Source organism: Dipodomys ordii, unplaced genomic scaffold, assembly GCF_000151885.1.
Source record: "Dipodomys ordii isolate 6190 unplaced genomic scaffold, Dord_2.0 Scaffold75, whole genome shotgun sequence".
Lineage (NCBI taxonomy): Eukaryota > Metazoa > Chordata > Mammalia > Rodentia > Heteromyidae > Dipodomys > Dipodomys ordii.
In genome coordinates, this window is record NW_012267291.1 from 963,889 (window position 1) to 989,058 (window position 25,170).

Sequence of the window (25,170 nt, forward strand, 5' to 3'; positions counted from 1 at the left end):
ATGTACGTTATATTATGGTCCTTCCCCCCTTCTTTCTCTCTCTCTCCCTCCATCTTTGTTGTTCTTCTTTTGCTTTCTCTCTTTCTTGTTGAGAGGTTTCAGCCTTCCGGAAGGGATGGCCCCACTCGGCTGCCCTCTGACCCCCAAACACGCTTCATAAGCAAGGAAATCAGGTCTTTTCCTGGCTGCCGTGGTTGGAAGTCATGTAATTTGTGCTGAATAGCGTCCGTGCGGGCGTCTCTGCCTGTTACATCACACATAGACCTCCATAGCTTCGTTTCCGATTGCAGTCCCATCTATTTTAAACTGTGTTGATTTCTACACGGAAGGAAGCCTACCTCGTACAGATTAGCTGGGCAGCTGGGTCTGCTTGCTTCTGATGACTGGGCACCGGGCCACTGGGGAAGCAGGTTTCTCAAAGCCCCTTGGATGGAGCACATTCCACATGGCCCCCAGAGTGTGGGTCACTGAGCCCACTCTCTCTCCAGGGAGGAAGGGCCAGCAGCCTTGGGTGGAAATCAACAGGTCAAGCCCGAGGCAGGCTCTTCCTCCACACCTGGGGTCTGGAGTCCGTGCTGGGGGGTGGAGGAGAGGGGGTCAGAAGCCCCTGGGGTCTGGACCTCGGGCGGGGCCCCGGGTGGGGGCTGATGTCGGAGAGAACGGTGTGTGTTGGAAGGGAGCCATCGTGGTGCCAGCTCCATGGAGTCTCTCAGAGGCACCAGATCGGGCCTGAGGATGAAGCCCCCTTCACCCGGCCTCGCCTCCCAGACCTCCAGGTGCGGAAAGAAATGACAAAGTCCCCTCTCACCTTTGGGTGGTCAGTCCACAGGCAGGGGCCCTGCCGCGCTCTCCCGCCAGCTGCTGGCTCCGGTGAGGTAGAGCTAGGAGCATCTCTGCCTTCTCCTCATGCCTCCTCTAGGGAGAAGCGAGTGCTGGAGACAGAATGTGTGTGTGGAGGGTGGTGGGAGCCGTGGGGGACGGGGGCGGGGGGGGGCGGCAGAAGGACACCAGGGGGGCGGTGAGCAGCCTGCCCTGGTGTGGTTCGGGGTAATGGCCGACGCGGGAAGACGCTTGTGCTCTGGAGCTCAGCTCCACGCAGCTCTGTGTGGGCGGCAGCCGCTCACGGCTAGGATTCAAACCATTACACTGAACATTCGCAAACAGATAAAAAAGCAAATGGAAACTTCTGCTTCCCCACTCTCTGCCCTCCTCCTTCCTCTCTCCTCCGAGGGCTGCCAGGGCAGAGGGGAGGGTGGGCACTGCACCCCCGCCCCCGTACCCCCCCTCCCTGGGGCCCCGACTCTACCAGCCACTCCACCCTGGAGGACACCACCTTGCACACAGGTAGGTCAGGACCACAAGACATGCGTGCCCACGCCTGGAGAAAAGTCAGGACTTTGAGGAAGATTTTTCTCTCCTCCAGGTCTTGCTCAGAATCCAGCCCCTGAGAACCATCTGACCAAAGAAGGCCCGGGTTCCATTTTGGAAGACCTCTCTTCCTTTCTGGCCTCAAAGAAACCAGTGTGAAGTAGAGTGAGGTGGGCTTCCATTTCTAGATAATATTTTGCCAAAAAAAAAAAAACAACATTCTGAAAACAGTGCAGTGAGATGGCCCTAGGAAAAGAAAAGAAAAAAATTAAGAGCCCCATAGTCAAATTACTTTGGGAGACCTGTGTCTGGAATAATCTCAGAACACTTAACCGCTAAAGGCTCTGAGAAGTCCTGCAATTAAAAAGAAATGATAATAATCTTGATTTACTTTGTGAAAACCAACATTTTCAAAACGTGTAAAACCTTAGATGGAAGGAGACCCTATCTTATCAATCATAGCAACACGCACGCGCGCGCACACACACACGTTCGCACCACCCCCCACTCCCCTCCTCAAAGTGATTTGAACTATACCTTCTAGCAAGGCAGAGCAAGGAAAGGCAGACACTGGAAGTGAAGCAGGCCTCAAGGTTCAGCCCCACGGGACAGCCTGGTCTGGGTATCGACTCTCCGATGAACCGGAGACTGGCTCATGAACAGGGCTGAGATGGGGATGATTCGATTTCTCCAACCTGTGGATCATGGCCTATGCATCTCCCAATTCCTCTTCTCCACTCCAGGACTGGGAACGGCCTAGAGCTGCAGAGGAACCAGCTTCCAGGGCCACTTGGTAGAGACTCACAGGCCTTTCATATCACAGACCCAGCTTCCCACTGTAAAGACCAAAAGTGATGTCAGCATTGGCCCTCAAAGAAGGTAGAAAGGTAGAAGTGCCCAGAACCGGTGCCAGGGCTCAGAGGGACTCATAAGGAAAATAGCAGGGAGGCAGGACAGGAGAGGAGAGCACAGAGCCTTCCCTGGACCTGCGGTCAGCCATGGCCATCGGGACAAGTGAGAGACTGACCCCTCCAGCCACAGCCACCACCGTGAGCCGGGGGCAAACCCTTAGCTTCACATGGGCTTCAATCAACAGTGTGTTTCCCCCCTAGAGTCCTTGGACAATGTCCAGAGACATTTTTTGATTGTCACACCTAGACTTGGCATCTGTGGGTAGAGACCAGGCAATCTGTAAAACACCTCCCAGTGTAGGGGACAGACCCACAGCCGAGAATCCAGCCCTGGGGGTCACGGAAGGCGAAGTAGCCCTGGGCAGGGTATATCTTCCTGCCTTCACTGTTGGGAATTCTGTGCGTGCTGGGAGGTGATTGTGTCACATTTGGTGAGAGGAGAGTTCCATGTCATTTAGATGTCTTCTTGGTGCATGACAAGATAGAAACAGATGGAAAGTAGAGTAAAACTCCCCTGCTTCTGACCAAAAGGAGAAAGAGAGTTGCCTACCGTGTAAATACTCCAAATTGTATCATATATATGATACAAAAGGAACCACCTCGTCTTGCTTAAATACATCAGGCAACTTTAAACTCTCTGTGAGCAAGGCGAAGCGGGTGTAGAAAAGATTTAAAAAGCTGGCAAGCGCTGCAGCATATAATGGTTCCTAATTAGAGCATTTCATAGACTCCATTAAAGAGACTTGACACAAAGCTGGAAATTATTTGTTGACCTTCACTCTGAAGGAGATGAGCAGTTGTGCTGGCAACCCTGACGTGTCTGGTCCAGCCGGGGATTTTCTTTTAAGGAAGAAAACTGCAGAATTACAATACCACCATCAGTGCAGGTCAGTCATTAGAGACCAACAAATGGAAAAGGCAAAGCCAGAGCCAAGACCTGTGTTCCAGCAACTGCCCAGTCTCAGAGAGAAAGCCTGATTGCACGGTGCTCTCTCTTTCTCCCCCCAGCTACCACATCTGACCCCAACTCAGAGTTCAAACCAGGGAAGAGTTTGCTCCCTGGACATTAAGGCGTGTAGGTGGTGGGAGCTCAGTGAGACCAGAGGAGGCAGGGTAGAGGAGGGGGTGAGTGTTAGCCCAAGAAGGAAGGAAGGAGGCAGGGGAGGAAGGAGGCATGTGGAAAGAAATGTGTGCATGGACTAAGGACTAAGGATCCATTGGCCATTGGCCAAGTTCCCAACATGGCCTCTGGACAAGGCTATTCCAGCAGGTTCCATCAGCTTTCTGAGCCGGCCTGGGGGTTTGGCTCTCTGCTTTCCTCTGTTTCCTCCAATTGCCTAGAGAGGCAGTGGTTATGAATGTGGTACCTCTTTGGTCCACTCTTCACTAGAAACAAAATGGTGAAGAAAAAGAGAAGGAATACAGTGTCTACTTCACAGAGTTCATAGCCAGTTGGTATCCAAAGCCAAAAATCAAAGAAAAATTCTAAATTACCATCATCATCATCATCATCACCCAGCCCAATCGCACATTGGCCAACAGTTGCAACCACTACCATATACCAGGAGTAAAACATAATAAGGTAAATCACCACCAAAACTATGAAGAAAACAGACCCTGCTGTTCACATCAGGTCTGGAGAGTCTCCTTCAGGGGAAGATCTGAAGGTGAGGTCACCCATCTTTGGTAAGGGCGGCTGACCTCGGCTGAGATCTTTGGGGAGGGTCTCGTTTTTCCATTCAGCAGTGACAGATTCGGGCCCTCTGAGATCACCTTGCCCTCCCCTGGGCTGTAGATGCTAAGCCAGATGAACACCACCTCAGCATGGAGAAGAGGTTGCTGAAGAACACTCCCAGCTCAGCCAGGAGCCATGGCTGTCATGAAGGAAAGGAAGTCCTTCAGAACCGAGGACAGCTCCTGGGTCTACTCCTGTAGTTCTTTACCTTCCCATCCGGAGGAATCCATTCCTTTCCCCATTGGCTTCGGCTGCGGTTTTCAAGCCCTGCTTTCTTCTGGGCTCCTTGCGGGCCTCACCGCCTCCCACTGCTGACTGGTCCCCTTTGTCCACGGAAGGAGCAGCCCTGCTGGGCAGAGCTGAGCCACAGCAGCCCCCCAGCCTTAACCATGGGCAGAGCCATGTGAGTTCCCCCAAGAGAGACCCCCATGGCTTCCCAAGGGCTCTCACACGTGGGGGGCTCTGGGAGGGGAGGATTCAGAGTGCACCGCCACAGTTCACAGGTACGTTTTCAACATCCTCATAGTTCTATGTTCATCCGAATGTGACTTTGATAGCACAACTCTGATACATCAAACCCGTGTGTTACCCTTTCAAATAAAGATCTAACCATCAATTTAAAGAAAAATAATAATTTATGTGGAAAGGCAAAGGAACTAGAAGAGCTAAAAATCGTTTTGTAAAAGAAGACTGGAACTGGGAGAATTGCACTAGCTAATTGTAAGACTCGCTCTATAGCCACCACAGCCAAGACCATGTGGGGTTGCTGGAGATAAACAGCTGGGCCGATAGGGCAGAGTGAAGGCCAGCTACCCACAGCTGAGCTAGACTGACTATGATGAAGGTATGGAAGCAACTCATGGAGCTGGAGCAAGCGGACTCCATAAGACAGACAGACAGAAAGATAGACGGAGAGGATCCTAAAAGTAACTCCAAGTGGACCACAGATTTCAATGTAAAACCATAGTGTTTTTTGAGGAAAAACAGGAGAAAAGCTTCCAGTAAGGCAAAGAATTCTTAGATGATACACCAAAAAGACAATCAGTAAAAGAAAAAAGTCATGCCACACATAGTCATGTACACCTATAATCTCAGCACTCAACAGACTGAAGCAGAAAGATCACACGTTTGAGGCCATACTGGGTTACATAGCAAGTTCCAGACCAGTCTGGGTTACCAGACAAGACTATCTTAAAAAAATAGAAAAGAAGGAAGGTAGTAAGGAAGAAAGGAAGGAAGGAAGGGAGGGAGGGAGGGAGGGAGGGAAAAACTAATCAAATTAGACTTCCTTAAAACTAAAAACATTTTGCTCTGCAAAAGATCCTGTTAAGAAGATGAAAGAAAAACTTCAATCGGAATAAAATATTTGCAAACCGCATATCTGACCAAAGATAGTATCCAGAATATATAAAGAATTCCCAAAACGGAACAGTAAACACAGAGTCCAATTACAGAGAGACCCACACACACCAACAGCCCTTCCCCAAAGACAATAGGCAGGTGGTGTAAGCACACGAAGGAAGGTTCTACACCACTAAACCCTTGGGGAATACAATGCGCATCACCAGGGGTAATCACAGGACTCCTATCAAGAAGGCTGGGTAAGAAAACCAACCACAAAGCTGAGGAGAAGCTGATGACCCATGCCTGGCTAGAAGCTGTTTTGGTTTTGGCTTTGATTTGGGTTTACTTTTACTTATTCTTTGGTAGTGCTCTTCCCTCATGTGGGCACACGATACTGACCTGTTACTATCCTCTCTAATGAGAGAAGGAAATAAATTTTCCTTTTTTACTATCTTCAAACATCATTATAAAAGGGGTTGTGAGTACAATGCATCTTAAACAGCCACAGCCCTTCCACCATTTTTCCCCACAACCCTGTCCCTACCCATTCCTCAAGTTTCCCGATTCCATCTTTACATTTATACATTGATGATCACCACTTCATTCACCCACTATCCCTCCATTCCTCTCTCCATTCATTGTCCCCCCCCAAGATGATATTTCTAAGGTCTTTCCATTTCCCAGTCAATGATATAATGTTATTATAATATTCAAATAGTGTAACAATTATATTAATATGTAATACATAATTATAATATTATTCCTTACAGCTGGACAAAAGTCATATATATGTATATATCACGATATATATATATATATATATTCTTGGACAAATGAGTAATGGATATTGGAATACTGTTCACCAGCATAAAGGAACCAGCTGTGATACACCCAACGAACAGAACAAACCTCAACAGCTCTGTAGAGAGAACAATTATGTGTAGTGTATGACTTGATGTGTGTATCTTCTCTAAATGACAAAATCGTAGCAAGGGTCAACACTTGGTGGGCGCTGGTCTGCGGAGGCGTGGGGAAGGAGGGGGATGAAGAAGGACAGCACAGTTCTGTTAGGCAACCCCATCCAGGGCCACACGAACCTACCCTCTAGGGAGAAATGGCATAGAACGGCACGCCCACGCCCACCCAAGGGCGTGAAGGCACACCTAATAAAATCTGAATAAGATCTGTGGCATCATGTTTGTGCTTTGCCTGTCTAAGTTGTCTACTTTGACATTGTACTGTAGTTTCCTTGGCGCCTAGTATTAGGCACAGGTCCATGGACTGTCTCTGTTGTATCTTTACAATGTCCCTTGGGCCTCTGATTATTCAAAACTAAAAACTTTCCCCAAAAGAGAGGCTTGTAAAAGTCAGACACTGGCAGCTCACGCCTTTCATCCTAGCTACTCAGGAGGCTGAGATCTAAGGATCGCATTTCGAAACCAACCTGGACAAGAAAGTCCGTGAGACTCTCTGATCTCCAATAAACAACTCAGAAAAAGCCAGAAGTGGCACTGTAGCTCACGTGGTAGAACGCTAGCCTTGAGTAAAATAGTTCAGGGACAGTGCCCAGGCCCAGAGTTCAAGCCCCAGGACTTACATTAAAAAGGGGGGGTTAAATACTATTGCTGAGTAGTGAACACAGAAAAACAATGTGGTGATGACACAGACACAAGTGACATCTGGGAAGAATGCTCTTCTGGGTGCCAAGGGACCAGGCCCGGCTCAAAACCCAGAGCTCCGGGCAGCAGAGGTTCCGGCACCCGTGGCTAGCAAGGCAGGGCGGTAGCTCTTCTCCAGCACGGGTCAGTCGATGCTCAAGTCCCAGGAGCCTCTAAGTACGAATGAGCCAACTTTTCAAGCAGTGAGGGCTTCTGCACAGCAGACATGTCATGCGTGGTGACACAGCAGATGCCATTGTGTGAGGACAGACTCAGACAAAACACCTCGGCGCCGCAGTCCTCAGGAAAGAAAAGTACGCCGCCAATTAAACCATGGTGCAAGGCTTCCTTATCAGAGGATTTTAAATTTTACATATTGAAAGGGTTCTTTGAGACTTAATTAGACGGATTTTTATCGCCTATTCCTATTGTGCATACATTCAAATGAAAAGCACAAGTGAAATAATTGACTGTTACTCCTCAAACTACCTTCTTCAGAGTCTGACTCGGACAAAGCACTGCTGAGCTCAGAGGCATCAAGTAGAGGATGCTCCCTTTCTCAGCCTCTTCAGTCCCGTTTTGTGACATGACGTGGCCTGGCCTGGCATGATGTCAGGAAATCTGCATCAGAACTGAGAGTTATGAGTCTGGAGGTGGTTTTGTTTGTGTTCTGTTTTCCAGCACTGGGGATGGAATCTAGAAGAGTGCTGGAATCTGAAGGAAACTTTATCATTATAATTTGTTTTATTCTGCCCTGGGTCCCTTTTCAACAACATGGCTAGACCTGTCATTTGTCCATTACACCAGCCTGCCCTCCACACAGGGTACATGTAGGGTTTGTTAAAGGAAGGCTCCCACAGACAGAGCTTCATTCTTCTTCCATGTACTGGGATTGGCTCATCACATATCAGTGACCTGTTCAGGTTTGGACACTGGTCCTCTGAGTGTCCACATGTGCACAGGAATCCAACTGTACCACAGCTAGCAGACTGATGAATATAAATGGGGGAAAGGTCTCTCTTTGAGTTAATGAAGTGCAGGGGAGATGGATCAATGATATAATATCGAATGAAGAGCGCTGTGAGGAAAATGAAGCAGGACATCCAGGGAAGGAGGGCTGTGAGTGGGTGGGCAGAGGGGCCCATCTGATGAGTGGACGATCAGCTGACCACCCTGGCTCAATGTATCAGCCCAAGGTGTCCCTGGCTGTCTTCACCAGAAAAAAAAAAAAAAACCAGCTTAACACAATACCAGCTCAGGGGCTGGGAAGGTGGCTCAGTGGTAGAGCGCTTGCTTCGCATGCATGCGGCCCTGGGTTCGATTCCTCAGCACCACATAAGCAGAAAAAGCTGGAAGTGGCGCTGTGGCTCAAGTGGTAGGGCACTAGCCTTGAGCTGAAGAGCTGAGGGACAGCGCCCAGGTCCAGAGTTCAAGCCCCACAACCGACAAAAAAAAAAAAAAAAGCTTAAAGCAACATAGGCTTAAAACAATACAGGCTTGTCTCTAACATACACTCCACATCCAGAGCATCTTCTCCACATCAAGACTGAGTGGGACACAAGCACCACTGTCTGGGAAGACTCCAGTTGCCATGGTGAAGAGAAAGGAATGGAATGGAGTAGATTCCACGAGGTTCTGGAGACACGTGTTCCCTCTGCCCACAACACATTAGTTACTAGGGACATCCGGCTCGGGAGGGTGCGAGAGTGAGGTTCAATCCACCTCGTGTTGGGAGAAGAACCAAAGATCCTTAGAGCACAGCAGTAATGATGACCTCGCTGGCCGCAAGAGGAGAAGAGAGAAGAGCTACCAAGTGCCAGGAGTGTGGTGGCAGGCACAGGGAAGGACGGCCACCAGCTAGCGAAGCCCCAGTCCTAACCGAGACTCCACATGCCTGCAGACAGAATTAAACAACTAATCGTGCAATGGGGCGGTTGAGTTACACCTAATCCTCACAAATGGTTTTGTTGAACCAACATTGCAAAGCCAGAATGTGGTTCTCCGATCGTTTAATTAGTGTTCCGAAATGCTCCAAAATCGGTGTTAATCACAGTTTTAAAATAATGCGTGTAACGTGTCCTTAAATACATTACTGTGTCTCGGCATTAATCCTGCAATTAAATATGTTCAGTAATTGATGTGCATTTAAAACCTGGTGCTCAGAACTCTGGAAATAAAGCACTTCTGAGAGCAAGTAACTAAAGGGTGAAATCCGAAAGACTTTTGTGCTTTTCTCTGGGAGAGTAAGAGAAGAGGGAAGGCGGATCTTGGATTTAGGGTTGGGCCAGAAGTGACACGGGCATTAAAAGGAAGAGTCGAGGAGGCTAAGGAGGCTCGGTAGAGGCTCAAGGCCGGTCCAGCCACCGTCCATAAAAAGAAGAGACCGCCATCTGAAAAAAATAACTAAAACCAAAAGGGCTGGGGACGAAGCTTGGGTGGGAGAGTACCTGCTTAGCAAGTGTAGGACCCCAGCCCTGGGCCCCCAACAAGAAAAGGTCAACGAAGGCCTGGGCTTGCAATGCAAGCTCAAGTTAGTTCAAATAATCGAACCATACCCAGAGAAGATGCGGGGACAGCTTCCAGCCCCCTGCTGGCGCCGATCACTGCAGATGGCCCCTGGGGATCCTGCCTCCAGGTGGGGGCTGGGGCTGCTGCGGATACGCAGAAGCTGGCGATGGAGGTTGACTGCGGTGTCAGACCCCCCGACTCTGCCCAAGAATCCCAGCACGGCACAACTGAGCGGCTGGAGCGCGCCTGACAGCCTCCCTCGGCAGCCTGAGCTCTCGGGAGAAGCTGAAAAGATAGGAGCTTGAGGCTGACCACCTTTTGAGGGATCAAGTAACACTGCCACATTTGTAGCTCTCTCCTCAGGCCTCACCAGGGAACAGAACTAGAAAAGGACTAACGACATACTAGGAGGCAGGAGGTGTGAGCTCTTCTAATCCCATGTGCAATGCTTTGCTGGTGCATTCTGAGCAACCACAAGAGGTGTGCTGGGAGCACACAGCACCACAGCACCTGGGACAGAGGACTGGGCTGTTCCCAGCAATCCGCGCTCCCTCGCTAACCCCACGGACTCCCGATGACCCAGTGTGTGGCCTCATCCTCGGCTGGACAGGTGGTGGAAGGAAGGCTCACCCTTCTTCTCAGAGACTGAACACTAAAAGGGATAACTCACGGTTCTTCAGCCTGAGTTTAACCAATGGTCACACTTGGCTGCAAGAGAAGTTAGGGAGTTTTATGTCTAGTCCACCTATTTGTACAGCTAACCCCAGGGGGGGGGGGCGGTGCTGGAAGACAATTTGTAGGCCATGCTGGTTTGCCTTCCAACTGTTTGGCTCCTGGGGAGATTGTTCCAGATCCTAGTGGCCTGATTCAACATTTCACCCTAGAGAGCCACGGCCTGATTGGGACAAAAGCCAGAGGAAGAAGGAAATTTTGGATGGAAACCAAGAGGGAGCTGCAGCCTCTTGGAAGGTTTAACTGTGAACCCAGCAGGTCACTGAGTCAGAGCAAGAAGGCGCCCTGCCCTCCTGGCTCACAGGGAGAGCTGGGGTCCCGCCCGCCACCAACGGCCCCGGTGATCAAGGAGGACAGAATTCCCGAGAGTCCCCAGCAAAGATTTCTACTAAGCTTTAATCTAGATACTGCCGTAAAGGGTCTTTGTGAGCGGAATTAAGGTTACTAACCAGTCGGCTATAAGATCAGAAAACTATTCTGGATATCCGCTGTGACCTGTATCATGATATTAACCCTTCAGAGCAGAAGAGAAAGGCAGGGGACAGGGCAAGAATGGGGAAGAATGGGAAGTCACTGGCCACTGTGGCTGGCCTTGAACAGGAGGAGGGAGAGAAGGAGGAGAAGGAGGGAAGATAAGGGGGAGGAGGAGGGAAAAGGAGAAGAGAGGAGAAGGAGGGGGGAAGGAAGGAAGAGGAGGAAGGAGGACGGAGGAGGAGGAGGAGGGGGAGGAGAAGGAGGAGGGGGGAGGAAGGAAGAAGAGGGAGGAGGAGGGGGAGGAGGACGAAGCTGGGCTCCAGCCTCCAGCTCTTGTTCTCATGACAGACTTGCCTCCCTCCTCTGCTCTGTTTCCTGAGCGGTGATGAGAGAGAAGATGAGTGCTGGAGTCTGGATTCTTGGTCTGTGCTGTCGCCTTCCTCGGCTGCTGGCCTTCGTCTATAAATTGGTCCTTTCTGTGCAGTGTTCTCCTTGGCAACCGCCAAATGCAGGTGCGTGTGGCTGTCTGGCTCGGCACAAGGTGCTGTGTTCAGAGGTGCAGTGTGTGTTCAGAGGTGCTGTGTGTGTTCAGAGGTGCTGTGTGTGTTCAGAGGTACTGTGTTCAGAGGTGTTGTGTTCAGACCAGTGTTAGCACAGGTTGTCTTAAGTCAATGCAAAAAAAATTGAGTGGAGAGTTTGGCCGGTAAGGTGTATTTTCCTACTGGAGAAACAAGCACGGCAGTGGCCGTGGGCACGTCCCTGGAGTCAGCAGGACCCCGAGGGTGACTGGGCCCCAACAGCCCCGCTGTGAGCGGCAGCGCACTCACGAGGCACCTGTCTGCCCCCAGAGGGCAGCTGAGGGCAGAGCCTCAGCCCAGCGGGCCCTCGATCTGACTCGGTGAGGCCAGCAAGGCCAGGCCAGGGAGCTGCAACCCTGCCGGCGCTCCTTCCACTTGAGGGATGCTAGAGGTGAAGCTAAAGTTTCACCGAGAATTTAATTCACCAGTTTAGCCACCTGGTAGTTTCCAGTCACCATACAAGAAGACCAAGAGTCCAACTGGAGAAAACCCTTCATCTCCCCATCCACCAAAAGACAGCAGGTGAGACAGCATGGTACTTGGGTTGAACTCAGGGCCTCGTGTGCTTCCAGAGCTTTTTCACTCAAGGCTAGCACTCTACCACTTGAGCCACACCTCCACCCCTGGTGTTTTGCCAGTTAATTGGCAATGAGAGTCTCACAGACTTTTCTACCCAGGCTACCTTCAGACCACACTCTCAGATCTCAGCCTCCTAAGCAGCTAGGGTGACAGGCATGAGCCACCAGCACCAGCCTCTCACCAAGGAAGGTTGTGCATGAGAACATAATCCGAAAATTTCACAATGTTTACATACAGAATGGTTCATTGGAGCAAGATACTGGCAGGAAAGGAAAGGGAAAGGTTGAAATAAATGACAGGGAGGAGAGAGGAGGACAGAGAAGGAGAGGGAAGGGCAGATGGGAGGACAGGCGAACGAGCCCTCTTGGGGCTTGGAAAGATGTCTCTATCATACTGCTGACTTAGAAGGATGCCTCTCTCATATTACTGAACAGGAAAATTGCCACGATGTTCCCATTTGTGGGAAATTGCTCCTTCAACGGGCCCGGGCGGGTCACGGTGAGACGCTGGAAAAGAAGCCACTGGAGTTATCCTGATGTGGAGAGACCCAAAATGTGTCAGTGTTCATCTTTATGTTTCCGTAGGGTGTGAATTCTTTACAATGATCATGGATCATGATAAGATAAGAACAGTTTACATTTTATGAGGAGAGGGATTTGATGAGACGTGAAGAACATGGTGCTCTGCAGACCCTCACCACTCCTGGCTGGAAGACGAACCTGCCTTCTGGCCAGGAGCCCCAGGCGCTGCAGGGCTAACTGCCCAGAGGCCGGGAAGTCTTACACCGTGCTGTGGCTGCACCTTGAGTCCGCTCCCTCCTTCAGGCCCCTGCTCGTGAGGGATGCCCTGCCCCAGCCACCACAGGTGACAGGGCAGAGAAGACAGCGAAATGCCCAAGGCCAAGGCTTCCGGAACCAAACCAGTTGGTCATGTGTCTGTAGGCAAAGCATGGACCCCCTCTTCCATGAACACAAGTCTATGGAGGCTGCTTCGCGGCTCTCTCCAGGATTCCTGAGCTGGTGCACACTCAAGAAGACATCGAGAGACTCTCAGAGGGAGCTGGAGGCTGAGAAAGGGAACTTTTGGTGTTGGTGGTCAGAGAGATGCTCCGAAGGTGGGGGGGGGGAGAAACTCAGGATTTCATCTCCTGCCCGCCTACCCAGGGCAGGTGGCTCAGTGCCGCGAGCTCTCTCACCTGCTGTCTGATGGAGGAGGTCTGGTCTCTTCATGACTGCCACACCTGTCCTGCACATCCACAGCCGTAGTGTTTAAACCGAGCAGCAACCGGCAACGGTTCAGAGGGGAGAGCGGAGCCTGCATTGCGGAGCAACCACCGAAGTCCCATAATCAGTCCACGGCAGAGTGGGAGGTCAGCTCAGAGGCAGGAGCCCCGAGCTCTGGAAGTGGAGACTAGAGCAGTGGCAAGCTCGCAGGGTATCTTGCCCGAGATTCCCCGATCATCCCAAAGGCTCCGGTGCCACCACACATGGAGAGCTGGGGACATTTGATCATCTCTGAGACTCGGTGTGGGTGAAGGCAGCTACTGGGAGGAGCGAGGTTGCTGTCTGTGCATGGCAAAGAGAGTGTGCTTGCGTTTCGAGAGCACCTGGGCATTCAAAGCCCACACACAACAGCAGCCCAGGCCTCCAATCTAAAACCTGGCTTCCTCAACAGAAAGGAAAGAAGCCAAAGTCCCCAAACATATCTTTCTGGCATTCGCCCTAGTAATGCAGAGGATGAAAGCGGGTGCGTCTGGTGACAGGGTGCCCAGCGCAACAGACTGGACACCAGCAGAAGTTCAGCTCACCCTGGAAACCAGGGGCCTTTCACACACCAAAACCCATGTCTTCCACCAGCCACAGCAGTTCTCAGCCTGTTGGAAAAACATTACTTCCCCAACACAGCGTCTCTCACGAGCCCTGGGCACCTCACTTCCTGGGCACCTTAATGACCCTTTCTGTTTCATAATAGCAATGTGGTTGATGTCTTTCCTGGCGCCAGACCCCTCCCAGCTCACCGATCCCTGCGCCAAGCAGCACCCGATGAGGACACAGGACCCACAAAGTTTGATTTTGCTGTCCACCCACACTCCCAGCCCAAATGCCGATAGCTAGGTCCCCACACGGCAGGTGTCTCATTATCTGTAGGAGGTCTGAGTTTGACTAATAGGCGAAGAAGTATCAACATCTTCCCATGGGAGAACAGGCTCACCATGGGACATCCTGATCACAGAGATAAGAAGGAAGAAGGAACAAGCGACGGTGTACCCGGAGGAGTACATGAAGCTAAGGACTTCACACAGAGTGGAAAAGACAGCCGTGCACACCGTGTGACTCCACAGATTCACAGATTCAACGTGATCAGTTATAGGGAGGGAGAGGAAGAAGGGGGGGTGCTCATCTGGCTCAAGTGGAGGTGAACTACAGCCAAGCAATGCCACAAATGACAGGAGACAGGGCTATAACTTGACAGTGCCCGAGGTCCTGTGAACCTGCCCATAATGCAATGACATAGAACCACAGAGGAAGGCAGGGACAGACAGACAGGTGGGCAGACACAACTGTGTACACACTGAACAGAATCCGGATCTGCCTATGAGGTAGCTCATCGTGTGACACCTGACCCATGTCCTGACTTTGGTCAGCAGAGTGTTTATGTGAAGTCTGGCCCAGAATCCGGAGAGAATGCTGTATGGTTTTGTACCTACGGGTCAACAATTATTCCCAAAGGTGAAAGTGTTCAAAGGATGCCCAGCCCATCTCTTACCCCTCCCCAGCCTGCTCCTCATCAGCTCTGCTGCCTCAGGTGTACTGGAGACTGAGTGCACGGCCCTGGCCCATCAGGCCGGTGCGGTCTGCCAGCCAGCTTCCTGCCCTGGCACTGTCCCACAGGAGACACAGCTCTCTCTCCACTTCTCCATGGCCACTTCCTCCTGTGGGTTCAGCTTTGTGACACCCTTGAGAGAGGCCGTGTCCCACCCGGGGCCTGGAGGCCCCTTCCAGGACCCACAAGAGACAGAGGTGTTCTGAATCCTGCCAGGGACATGCATGTGCCCCAGCTAGACAGAGTGAATGCCCCGACCCCCCGAGACCTCGTCACCCCTCATTCCACTAGGGGCTCACTGGAGCCCCTCGGCCGCTGGGCACACAGGCCACATTTGAAACGTTGCTTCGCACACCTCTACCAGGACAAGATCTGGAAACGGGCCCTGAAGCAAACACTAAGGTAGGGAAACATAAGAGGATGAATACAGCCAGAGCAGCAATGAGGCTGCAGGAGCACCCAGGGTCTGCACCTTGAGGATGGCGATTCTAAACGTGGCATGGTAGTTCACACCTGTAATCCCAGTACTCAGGAGGTTGAGGCAAGAGCATCTCAAGTTCAAAACTAGTCTAGGCTACATAGTGACTCCATCTTAAAAAAAAAAAGAAAGAAAGAAACGGGGCAAGGGTTTGAGGCATCGCTCAAAGGGGGCGGTGCCTGCTGGCACGCTCACGGCCCTGGGTTTCATTCTCAGCGCTGAAAAAAGAAACTTCCGGAAAGGGAGGACTGCATTGGATCTGATGTCACAACACGAAGCACACAGAAGACCAGAGGTGACAGGGCCTGTTGGTGTGGGGCCACCACCAGCCCAAATTTTGGGGTGAATCTGGATGGAAATGGAGAACCATGCGGCACAGGAGTCACAATGACAGAGCTTTGCTTGAAGATGACAGAAATGACCGCAAGCAAGGAGCCCTTTGGGGAGGAGGAGAGTGACAATGGGGACAGAGTGTGACAAAGCAAGCGTGCGGGGGGGGGGGGGAAGGGGGGACAGGATCGCACTCTGCATAAGGAATTGTGTTTTCTGAAGAGATCCATGGGCTTCCAGCAGGAGCAATGATTAAAAGTATCTTCTCACAAAGTGGGTGCTACCAGCCGGGGATGCGCAATAGATATTTGTTGATGGATTGATTTTCAAGCATGCTTCCTGCGCACTCGAACGGGCCGCAGTTCATCTGTAATTGGAGGCGTCTCGTTGCGTTCTCCTGGAGAGCCGGTGTCCTTAAGAACTGCTGCTCTCCGTTCTGCTCTCCCTCAAGACAGCCCTCAGCCTGGCCTGGGTTTCAATTATCACTTCAGAATTGGTGAGGCCTGAATTAATGAGATTTCCCTGCACTCTCGGCTCCAGATTAAAATCAATGCTGTACCCAAATGCGAACTGATGAAAAATAGTTGGGTACAGCAGAAACGAATAAACAAGTCTCTCATATTTTCGTTTATGAGCTGGCTAAGCCTTCATCTTCCTGAACTCACCCCCAGTCCCCCAACTCCTTGGCATAGCTGAGCTAACACCTCCCACTCCATCTTGAGGGTTTAAATGAGCCCATTACTGTCAAAACTCCTGTGCTTCTCAGTAGGGCTGTTTTAACCAAAAGTTACCCGTTAGGGTAAGACTTCCCAGACTTCCCTGTTGCACCTCAGCAGCTGAGGAGCAGCTGAGTCACAGGTCTGAGACAGAGGCACAGATGTGCCACTCTGGGCACCTCCAGATGTTAAAGCTACAGGTCTGGGGACCACTTGAAGAAACAAGGCCGGAAGCCTGCTCTCCCTGAGAGGAACAAGCCAACAAACTAAAATTCCGAACAGTGAATTTTTGGTTATCTCACATGTGAAGAAGCCTTGCGGGTAACAGGGGCCCGAGTCTTTCTGCTCCTCCCCTTTCACATGCCCACCATGAAGCTCTGCCCCCCGTGGCTGTGTCACACTGGAGAAGACGGCAGACGCCATCGCCAGGTAGACTCCAGGCAGAGGAAAGTGCCACCTCTGCCTCCAGCCTCATTCAGATGGCCCGGCAGCCCACAACCCTTGCTCACCCCAGACCCAGCTCTAGTGAGAGCAATAGCCAGGACCCGGCACCTCTAGTTACAACTGACTGCTCCCTAGTGGGGGGGGGGGGGGTCACGAAGACGGCGGCTGCATTCCTCCACACGTCCAACATGGAGGAACAAGGCTGACAGTCCAAACCAGTCATGACCACTTGCTGGAACAAGAGCCTGCATGCCCCCCCCAAACTGGAATTCGGAGGGTCTGGTTTTTCGGAGAGCCATTCCCCGGCCCAAGCTCTGTCTTCTCTCTGTGAGCTCAGTGTCCCCTTGAATGACCCCTTCCGCGTGATGGGGAAGTGCTCAGGGGGAAGGGAAGGCACACCTGAACACGCTGTACCCACAGAGGTATCCGGTCCCACTTCAGAGCCTGCTGAGGTACATCTGCAATCCCCAACCGAGGGCTGAGAGTCAATAAAAGCCAGATCAACCGCTAATCATGGTTGCAGAGCCTGAATTATTACAGAACTTGGATTGCTAGCCCGAGACAGATGGTGAGCCGGGTACACAAAAGCAAACCGACGTGGCATTGGGGGATGTTGCCAAGGGAGAAAATCAGAATCTGTACCCAGCTGTGCTTCCAGCCAGCCTACACTAACACAAGGCCAGACAAGGCCACCAACACAGCAGCCATTTTTCTCTGCCAACGAAGCCTGAGAAATGACCCTGCAGGCTGAAGTTACAGAACACAAACAGCTTGAGTCTTTCTCCTTGCAACCCCTTAGGACCATAGGAGAGACGTTTATTTTCCTGAGCTTGGGAGGATCACCTGACATTGCCACTCCCCACACCTGAGCCAACAGAGCTGTGACCTTCATGGGGAAGGGCAAACGCATCCCAGGCAGGAAGGAGGTCTGTGTCATTTGCTCCGTCATGCTTGGGCTAAGCTGGTCATAAGTTGACACTTGGATCTCCTTTTAACCAGCACGCACTTTAAATACACTCCACACGGGGCTGGGGGTTTAGCCCAGCGGAAGGGCGCCCGTCTGGCACACGCAAGGCCCTGGGTTGGGTCCTCAACCCTGGAAAATAAATACATACATACATACATACACTCCACACAGGTTTGTTTGTTTGTTTGTTTTCTGTTTGTTTTGTGCCAATCCTGGGGCTTGAACTTGGGACCTGGGAACCCGTCTTTGAGCATTTTTGCTCAAGGCAAGTTGAGTTGAGTCACAGCTTCACTTCTGGCTTTTTTTGGTAGTCAATTGGAGCTAAGAGTCTCATAGACTTTCCTGCCTGGGCTGGCTTCAAACCCGCTCCCTCAGACCTCGGCCTCCTGAGTAGCCAGGATGACAGGTGTGAGCCACCAGCACCTGGCACCCCAACATTTCTTTTTGCTGTCGTTGCTATTGGTCGTGGGACTTGAACTCTGGGCCTGGGCGCTGTCCCTCAGCTCTTCAGCTCAAGGCTAGCACTCTACCATTGGAGCCAGAGCACCACTTTCGGCGTTTACTGCTTATGGGGTGCTGAGAATCGAACCCAGGGCCTCATGCATACAAGGCCAGCACTCTACCACTGAGCCACCTTCCCAACCCCACCACAAGGTTTCTTAATGGGAAGCCTTGATGAAAACCCAGAAGGGTGGTTGACATGGAAATGCTCAGAGCAGACAGCGGTGGAAGAAAGGCAAGTTCCCAAGAATGGCTGTGGTCAGGAGACTGAAGGCAGACCCCCTGCTGCCAGGACCCCCGCAGCCTTGCCCTGGAGGTTCAGTGGCCTCCACACCCGCGCCTTCATCCACGCACTCACCCTGCCTTCCCCCACCTGGGACTCCCATGCCCGTCTGGCTGCTGTGGGCGCCAGGTGGTACCATTAGCCACAGGGCTCTTTCTCCACATCACCACCCCAGGCCTGGCACAGACTCCACCAAAACAAAGCCCTGGAAAACCTCCTCCCCACCACCACCCCCTGCCCTCCCTCAAACTTGCTAGCTGGAGCTGTTTTGGTGAGACAGGATGTTCGCATCTCTGAATATGTAAGTGGATATCCTTTATTTCCTATGCATAAGATTTCCACGCACGGCTGGTGATTTTGTCTCATAAACAGATGCCCCAAACTTCCTTCCTCTCTCCCTCTGTCAAAGCCCACATCTGGCCATCTGTGTGGATGTGCCATCACACCGGGGCAGCGAGTGCGGGGGACGGAGACAGCACAGGGAGCAGAGCTGTAGCCCTCGAGCACCGGAAGCGTCCCAGGGACTCTGGGCAGACCATCAGCCCTCCCTGAAGCTCAATTTCCTTCTTGACAAAGTGAAAAACAGGAGCTAGCATTACCCCCCCCCCAGCCCAGTGAGGCTGCTGTAAAGAGGAAACGGGAGCTGGATCTGCTTTGAACATGACAAACTGCGACATCAACCATCAGACACAAAAAATGACGCTGTGCTCTTACAGAACCCCATCCAGCCTCGCTAAGATACGGGATCTAGGAGACCTTCCCCGCATTCCTTCCGGCTCTGAAGAGTTAGGGCAAAGTAGCATGCCCATGGTAAATAGAATAGCAAACCATTCGTTGCAAACCCACTACCGGTAGAGGTCTGTGCTCCTTGCTTACACTTACTGGCTTGTTGAGTTTTTGCTACCCTTGGGGCCAGCATGGCAAGGGGCCCCATCTTCCTGGCGTCTGAAGTTGGCAGGTTTGCACAATGCCACACAACCAATAGACCATCCCTTAGCCTGGTCCCGGGATCTGGTTAACTCTAGGGTTGAGTGCTCCCTTTAGACTAGACTAGACAATGGTCCTCAATGGCCTCTGGGGCCTCCTCAGTTTCCCTCCCTGAAAGGAAAATAGGAGCAAGAGAATGGCTACTGGGATGGCCTCCTCCGGCAGAGGCATCTGAGAGCAAGTAGCAAACACTTAGTGACTGCTTCCCGCAGCCCCCTGGCGGGGTCGTTTTCTCCTCTGTGGGGATGGACCCTGAGAAAGAAAGTTTCCTGTTGCTCATTTTACAGCTCCCAATTCACGCTTGTTTCTAATAGACCATTCGACTGCACGGAGCCAAGTTGTTGTTGTTGTTCAGGAGAGAATCCTCCCGCCCCCTCCCCACACCCATGATGCTTCCTGTTTTCTGTAGTCCTGAGCCTTACCAGCCTCCAATTTGCAAGCCTGTTGTCATGGCAACACTGGGTTTCTCTCTTTGCACTCTAATGTCTCAATGGAGGTATCCATGACAACAAGAATACTTCACACTTCCAAAGTCAGTGACCTTCTGAAGCTTTGGGACCTGTGGAGTTGATGTTTAGATCACTTTATTTTTTAGCCACAGCCACCAATATGTACCCAATAGGCCTCAATGATATCTGTAATAGTTAGCTTCTGCCTAGTAACAAAAAAAAAACCCAAACAATAGATCTTTCTCGTGGTGGTCAAGGTCAGCTAGGTAGTAGTTGACCTCATGTGCACCTCACTTGGCGGAGCTACCAGGCATCTGGGGCGTCATCTGCTGTAGGAAGGGTGAAGATGATCCCACCTGAGACAGCTGAGCAGGCTGGTTTTGCTCCCGAGGGTCTCAACCCAACACTGGAGGTGGAGACTACAGCCTCGACCTCCATGGCTACCGCCTGCCCAGCCTCAAGCAGCCAACATTCACTTCCTGATGTGAGTTGGGTGGCAAGTGACAGAGACTCAGCCTCGACTAGCTATGTCTGAGTGTTGGCAGGTGTGCGGGGGTGAGGGCAGGCTCCTGCAGCCAGACCTGGCCTGGCCCCTCCAATCACAGTCCAGACACAGTCCTGGCAAATGCTGATTTATTCGTGGGATATGGTGTCCCCTCAGAAACCCCAATATCTACAATCGTGTGTGGCCCACAGGGGGGCTTAGAAAACAGCAGACCATGGATGAGAGATTGTAAGAAAGCAATGTCTGGTGTGTGAGAGCTTTGGGGGTAGAATGGCACCTCCACTCTACCTCCGCTCCAGAATGAGAACCACCCGGAACCCTTGAAGCCGGCAGGAAGGAGGCCGGGAAGGAGGATGCCAGCCTCTTCTCCCCCGGGATGGCTTTTGGGGTAAGGAGAGGGCTCACTCTGTTCCTACCGGATCTGATGGCTTCCTTGGCCTCTGTGTCTGTCACCCACCTCCCCCACAGTCCCGCTCCTTGCTCTCAGTGGGTCAACTCTAATCAGTTATTCTCCATCCTTTGGCCTGCAGGGTCAAGCTTTGGAATAAGCCACATGATCACGGCGACCCTCGAGCTGCCGGCCACCATGGGGCCTCTCTAGGTCCCTGGGGCTTCCTCTCCCTTGAAGTTGTCACTTCCCTCCTGAACCATCGGGGTGTCACATCATCCATCCTCGAATCCCCAGGTGATTGTTTTAAGCTCAGGTGAGACAGCGTCTCCCCGCCGGAAGTCATGGCACTGTGGCATCACGGTGGCACAGGCAGATGAGTTGAGGAGACCCTCCACATACTTGCCTTTTATTAGTTTTATGACAACGCGCACCATGCACCCAGGGGCCGTGATGATTAATGTCTGGCGAAAAACTGTGGGCAGAAACTGTCACCCCGAGAACCCTCTGCACAGCTTCACCTTGAATCCGAGGCTTAATAAGAAAAATCCTCACCGGATCTGTACTAAGAAAGCAGCTTTATGGGAGATATCCTTCAGGTCAGCAGAAAGTTCAATGACTACAAAGTTGACAAAAAAGCAGTATGTCAAAACTGATTCATTGCCTGCATTTTTAATCCGTGCTGATCATTTTCTAATTCATCAATGTGTTGGTTTTCCATGACGATGCTCCATTCTGGTCTAAATTTAATATCAGGTAACTGCACAGATAAAAGAAAAGTTGGAGGCTGGCCACGTCAGGGAGCCTGAGTGGCCATTTTGGGGAAATAGTTACTTTTGGCCTAGTTTAAAGCTTTTCAGCTCCCTGGGACTGACTTGCTGCTTTGTCTTGCTATGTGTTCATTTTGCACTCCAGGTTATACCTCTAACCACACGTGAGCCTCCATGGTAATGAGGCAGACCCCTGTGTCCAGGGTTTTCCTGCAAGTAGCCCTCCCCAGGCAGGAGTTCATCCCCTGACCAAACCCCAGCAGTGGGGAGTGGACTGCTGCCAGGTACTGCGTGAATGAAATCCCCCTTGAACGGCCCCTTTGGGATCACAGGTAGTCCATGTGTCTAACACAAATGCTCCATGAATTCCTCCTGAGGCAGCCAGTTTCTGAGATGATGGGAAAAGTAGGGTTGAAAGACAATCCCAAAGTACCAGCCTTTGGTTACCTTCTCTGTCTATCTTCATGCTTCTTTATGTAGCAAAGAGGATGTTGGGAGATGGGGGGAGGGTGCTCCCTGCCTGTTCATCATCCTCTCTCTCTCTCTCTCTCTCTCTCTCTCTCTCTCACCAGTCCTGGGCTTGAATTCAGTGCCTGGACCCTGTCCCTGATCCTCTCTGTGCCCAAGGCTAGCACTCTACCACTTGAGCCATTGCTCTACTTCTGGCTTTTTCTGAGTAGTTTATTGGAGCTAAGAGGCTCATGGACTTTTCTGCCCAGGCTGGCTTTGAACTGTGATCCTCGGATCCCAGCCTCCTGAGTAGCTAGGATGACAGACATGAGCTACCCACACCTGGCCTTCTTTCTCATTTTATTCAATGCTCCCAACCATGAAGGGGGCCCAGAATCTCACACTTGGCAATAATGATCTGCACAATGCCTTGGCTCTGTCTTCCTCTCCTTTCAGGGTGTCGCCTGTCCTGCTGAGAGAGCAGAAGCATTGCCCCCTGGGGATCCAGAAGCCTGCCTTCTTCCCCTGGAGCCAGCTCAGAGATGCGCTCCTGAGGATCTGAGCTGGACATCGACTCTGGAAGCTTCAAGCCTCCCTGAAGAACCATATCCTCCAAGGATATTCATGAAGAGCGATCTCTTAGTTGATCATGGAAATGAAAGCTGTGAGTGACCCAGAGCGATGGCTCATTGGCTGGAGGAAGATGATTAGAATTAGTTCCGATGGCCAAGGTGATGGAGTGCATTTAGAATGGTCCCCTTTACCACCACCAGAAATAGACCATCTTCCTATGTCACACTCTTTCTCCCAAACACTGAAGAGCAGGAGCCTGGAGAACAGGATATTTGAGAATCTGCCCAAGAACAAGATGTGGAATGCTCAGGAGCATCCTAGACATTTACAGGGCAAATGGTGGCCCCCCCCCACCTCCCAGGGCTACCCTAAGAAAGACCCTCTCCCATGCACACCCCACCGAGGGTGTCACCCGATGTCTGCTTCCAGAAGGTGCCAAAACCCACTTCCACTTCTTCTTCCCACAAGTAAATTAATTTAGAAGATTGTAGGTGCATTATCTCTACTCCTAACAACAAAGCCTTGGGATTTTATCGGTTGTCAAGGCAACAATAGCAGTTTTCTCTCTGACTCCTTAATGCCTAGATTTATGTCTCCATAGTGACGAGAAGTCTCTAGTTCTTCAAGGTAATGCAGACTGGTCTGCTGAACGTGGTCTGCTGGGGAATGGTGGCTTTGGTCCACCTGCTGCCCCCTGGGCCACATCCAGCAAACCATCTTCAGACCCCTTTGTAGCCAGCAGAGGCTCCCTTAGCTAACTCTGGAGCTGCTCCTGGGACCTGTGGGGGGTCAAGGATTAAAAAGAGCTGGAACAGAGGGCTGCTTCAGGTCACTGCCACCAACGCCACCCCAAAGACGCTCTGTAGAAGTAACCTTTCTAGGGACCGGACACAGCAAAGGCACAGGGCAGAACATTTGGGGAGCCCTGAGATCTCCAAGACCCCACAGAACTGGAATTTCAACCCTGCCTCAGGCCCCAGAGCATCTATGCCCGGAGCCAGGAAAACCGGCTCACGTGGGCCCAGCCGTCCACAGCAAAGGCCTTGCAGAGATTGGTCAGTCAGTTCTGTGCCTGCTCAAAGGCACCATTGGCCTTCTCCAAGGTCCCACTACAGCGGGAGAGAGTGGAGTGCCAGCACTCTAGAGTAGTAGACGCAGATCACATGTGCTTGTGTGCGTACATGTATGTGTGCATGTGTGTACCTGTGTCTATATGGGAACGGGTATAGATAGGCATTTGTGTGTGATGGCGTGTGTATACCTGTGTGCTTGCACATGTGTGTTATCTTCTCTGCATGTGCGCGTGAGCCGGGATGCCAGGCAGGAGTCGCACAGCTCAGTTCTGAAGCTCTTTCTTACCAACATCAACATCCTTACAGCGCCCTGCTTTCCTCTGTGATCTGAACCAGGACTTGGGCAGGTGATGGCCAAATGTATTTGTAGCCCAGTGGGTAATTTACGGTCTTGTGGTTCTGGGGGCCAGAAGGTAGGAGCCAACGTGTGGGAAGGTTGGTTTTCTCTCTCTCTCTCTCTCTCTCTCTCTCCGTCCCTCCCTCTCCCCCCTCTCCTTCATTCTCTCTATCTCTCTGAGGTTATGAGGGGGAAACTGTAGCAGGCAGGTTCATCTCCCCGCAGCTGTGGATGAAGCATTCACATGCCCACTATCCTCCCTTCTGTAAAGACACCGGTCATGGGTTCGAAGCCCATCCTACTGAGTGTCCTCATCTTAACCAAGTACACATGCAATGACTTTATTTTCACATCAGTGAGGCACATTCTGGAGAACTGGGGTTAGGACTTCAAGCGCCCGAATTCATGGAGCACAGCTCACCTCATGACACCAACCTGGACACTTAAGGAAGAGGACACTGAGCTCCTGCTCACTACCCACGTGCCTGTGCTGAGCCGCCGGGGACAGCATCCACCACAGCACCTTCTGTTTCTTCCCAAGCATCTCCTGGGAAGATGGGAAACCCCACCCTGAACTCGAAAACCTTCTTCACGCCCTGCAGAGCCACTGGGGAGGACCATGCCTGAGTCCTGAGGTAACAAAGACACAAGAGAGTCTGAACGCTCACTGGGGAGACTATGTCTGTCAGTGCAGACAGAAAACATTTCCCCAAAGGGGTGCAGCCTGGACGAGACCTTTGGGCAAAGAGAAACTCACATTTTGTCCATCCGTGCCAAACCAAGGAAATACAAAAATGAGCCACAAAGTTTAAAAACATTATCTTATTTTTGCCTTGATTTTAATTTATTATAGAAATGATGGGGCCTACTCTACAGATGAGAAAACTAATCAATCCCCACCACCCAGCTTCAGTGATTTCAATATTTTACCAATCTGTGCTATCTACCCACGTTTTTCTGCAGTGTTTTAAAGTAAATCCCAGACACTGTGTTATTTTCTCTATCAATGCTGTGAGATTGGATTTCTGTTGACTGAAGACACTTATTATGTAATCACAATGCTGCCTTCATACCCAACAAAATTCACAAGCGCTTCGCCACCTGGGATCTGGGCAGAGGAATCCTTCCCAGGCGGTCTCCAATTTCCCTGTTGCAGTTCATGTATGTGTCATGTTCACATAGATGTCACACCTGCATCCCATGGTTCAT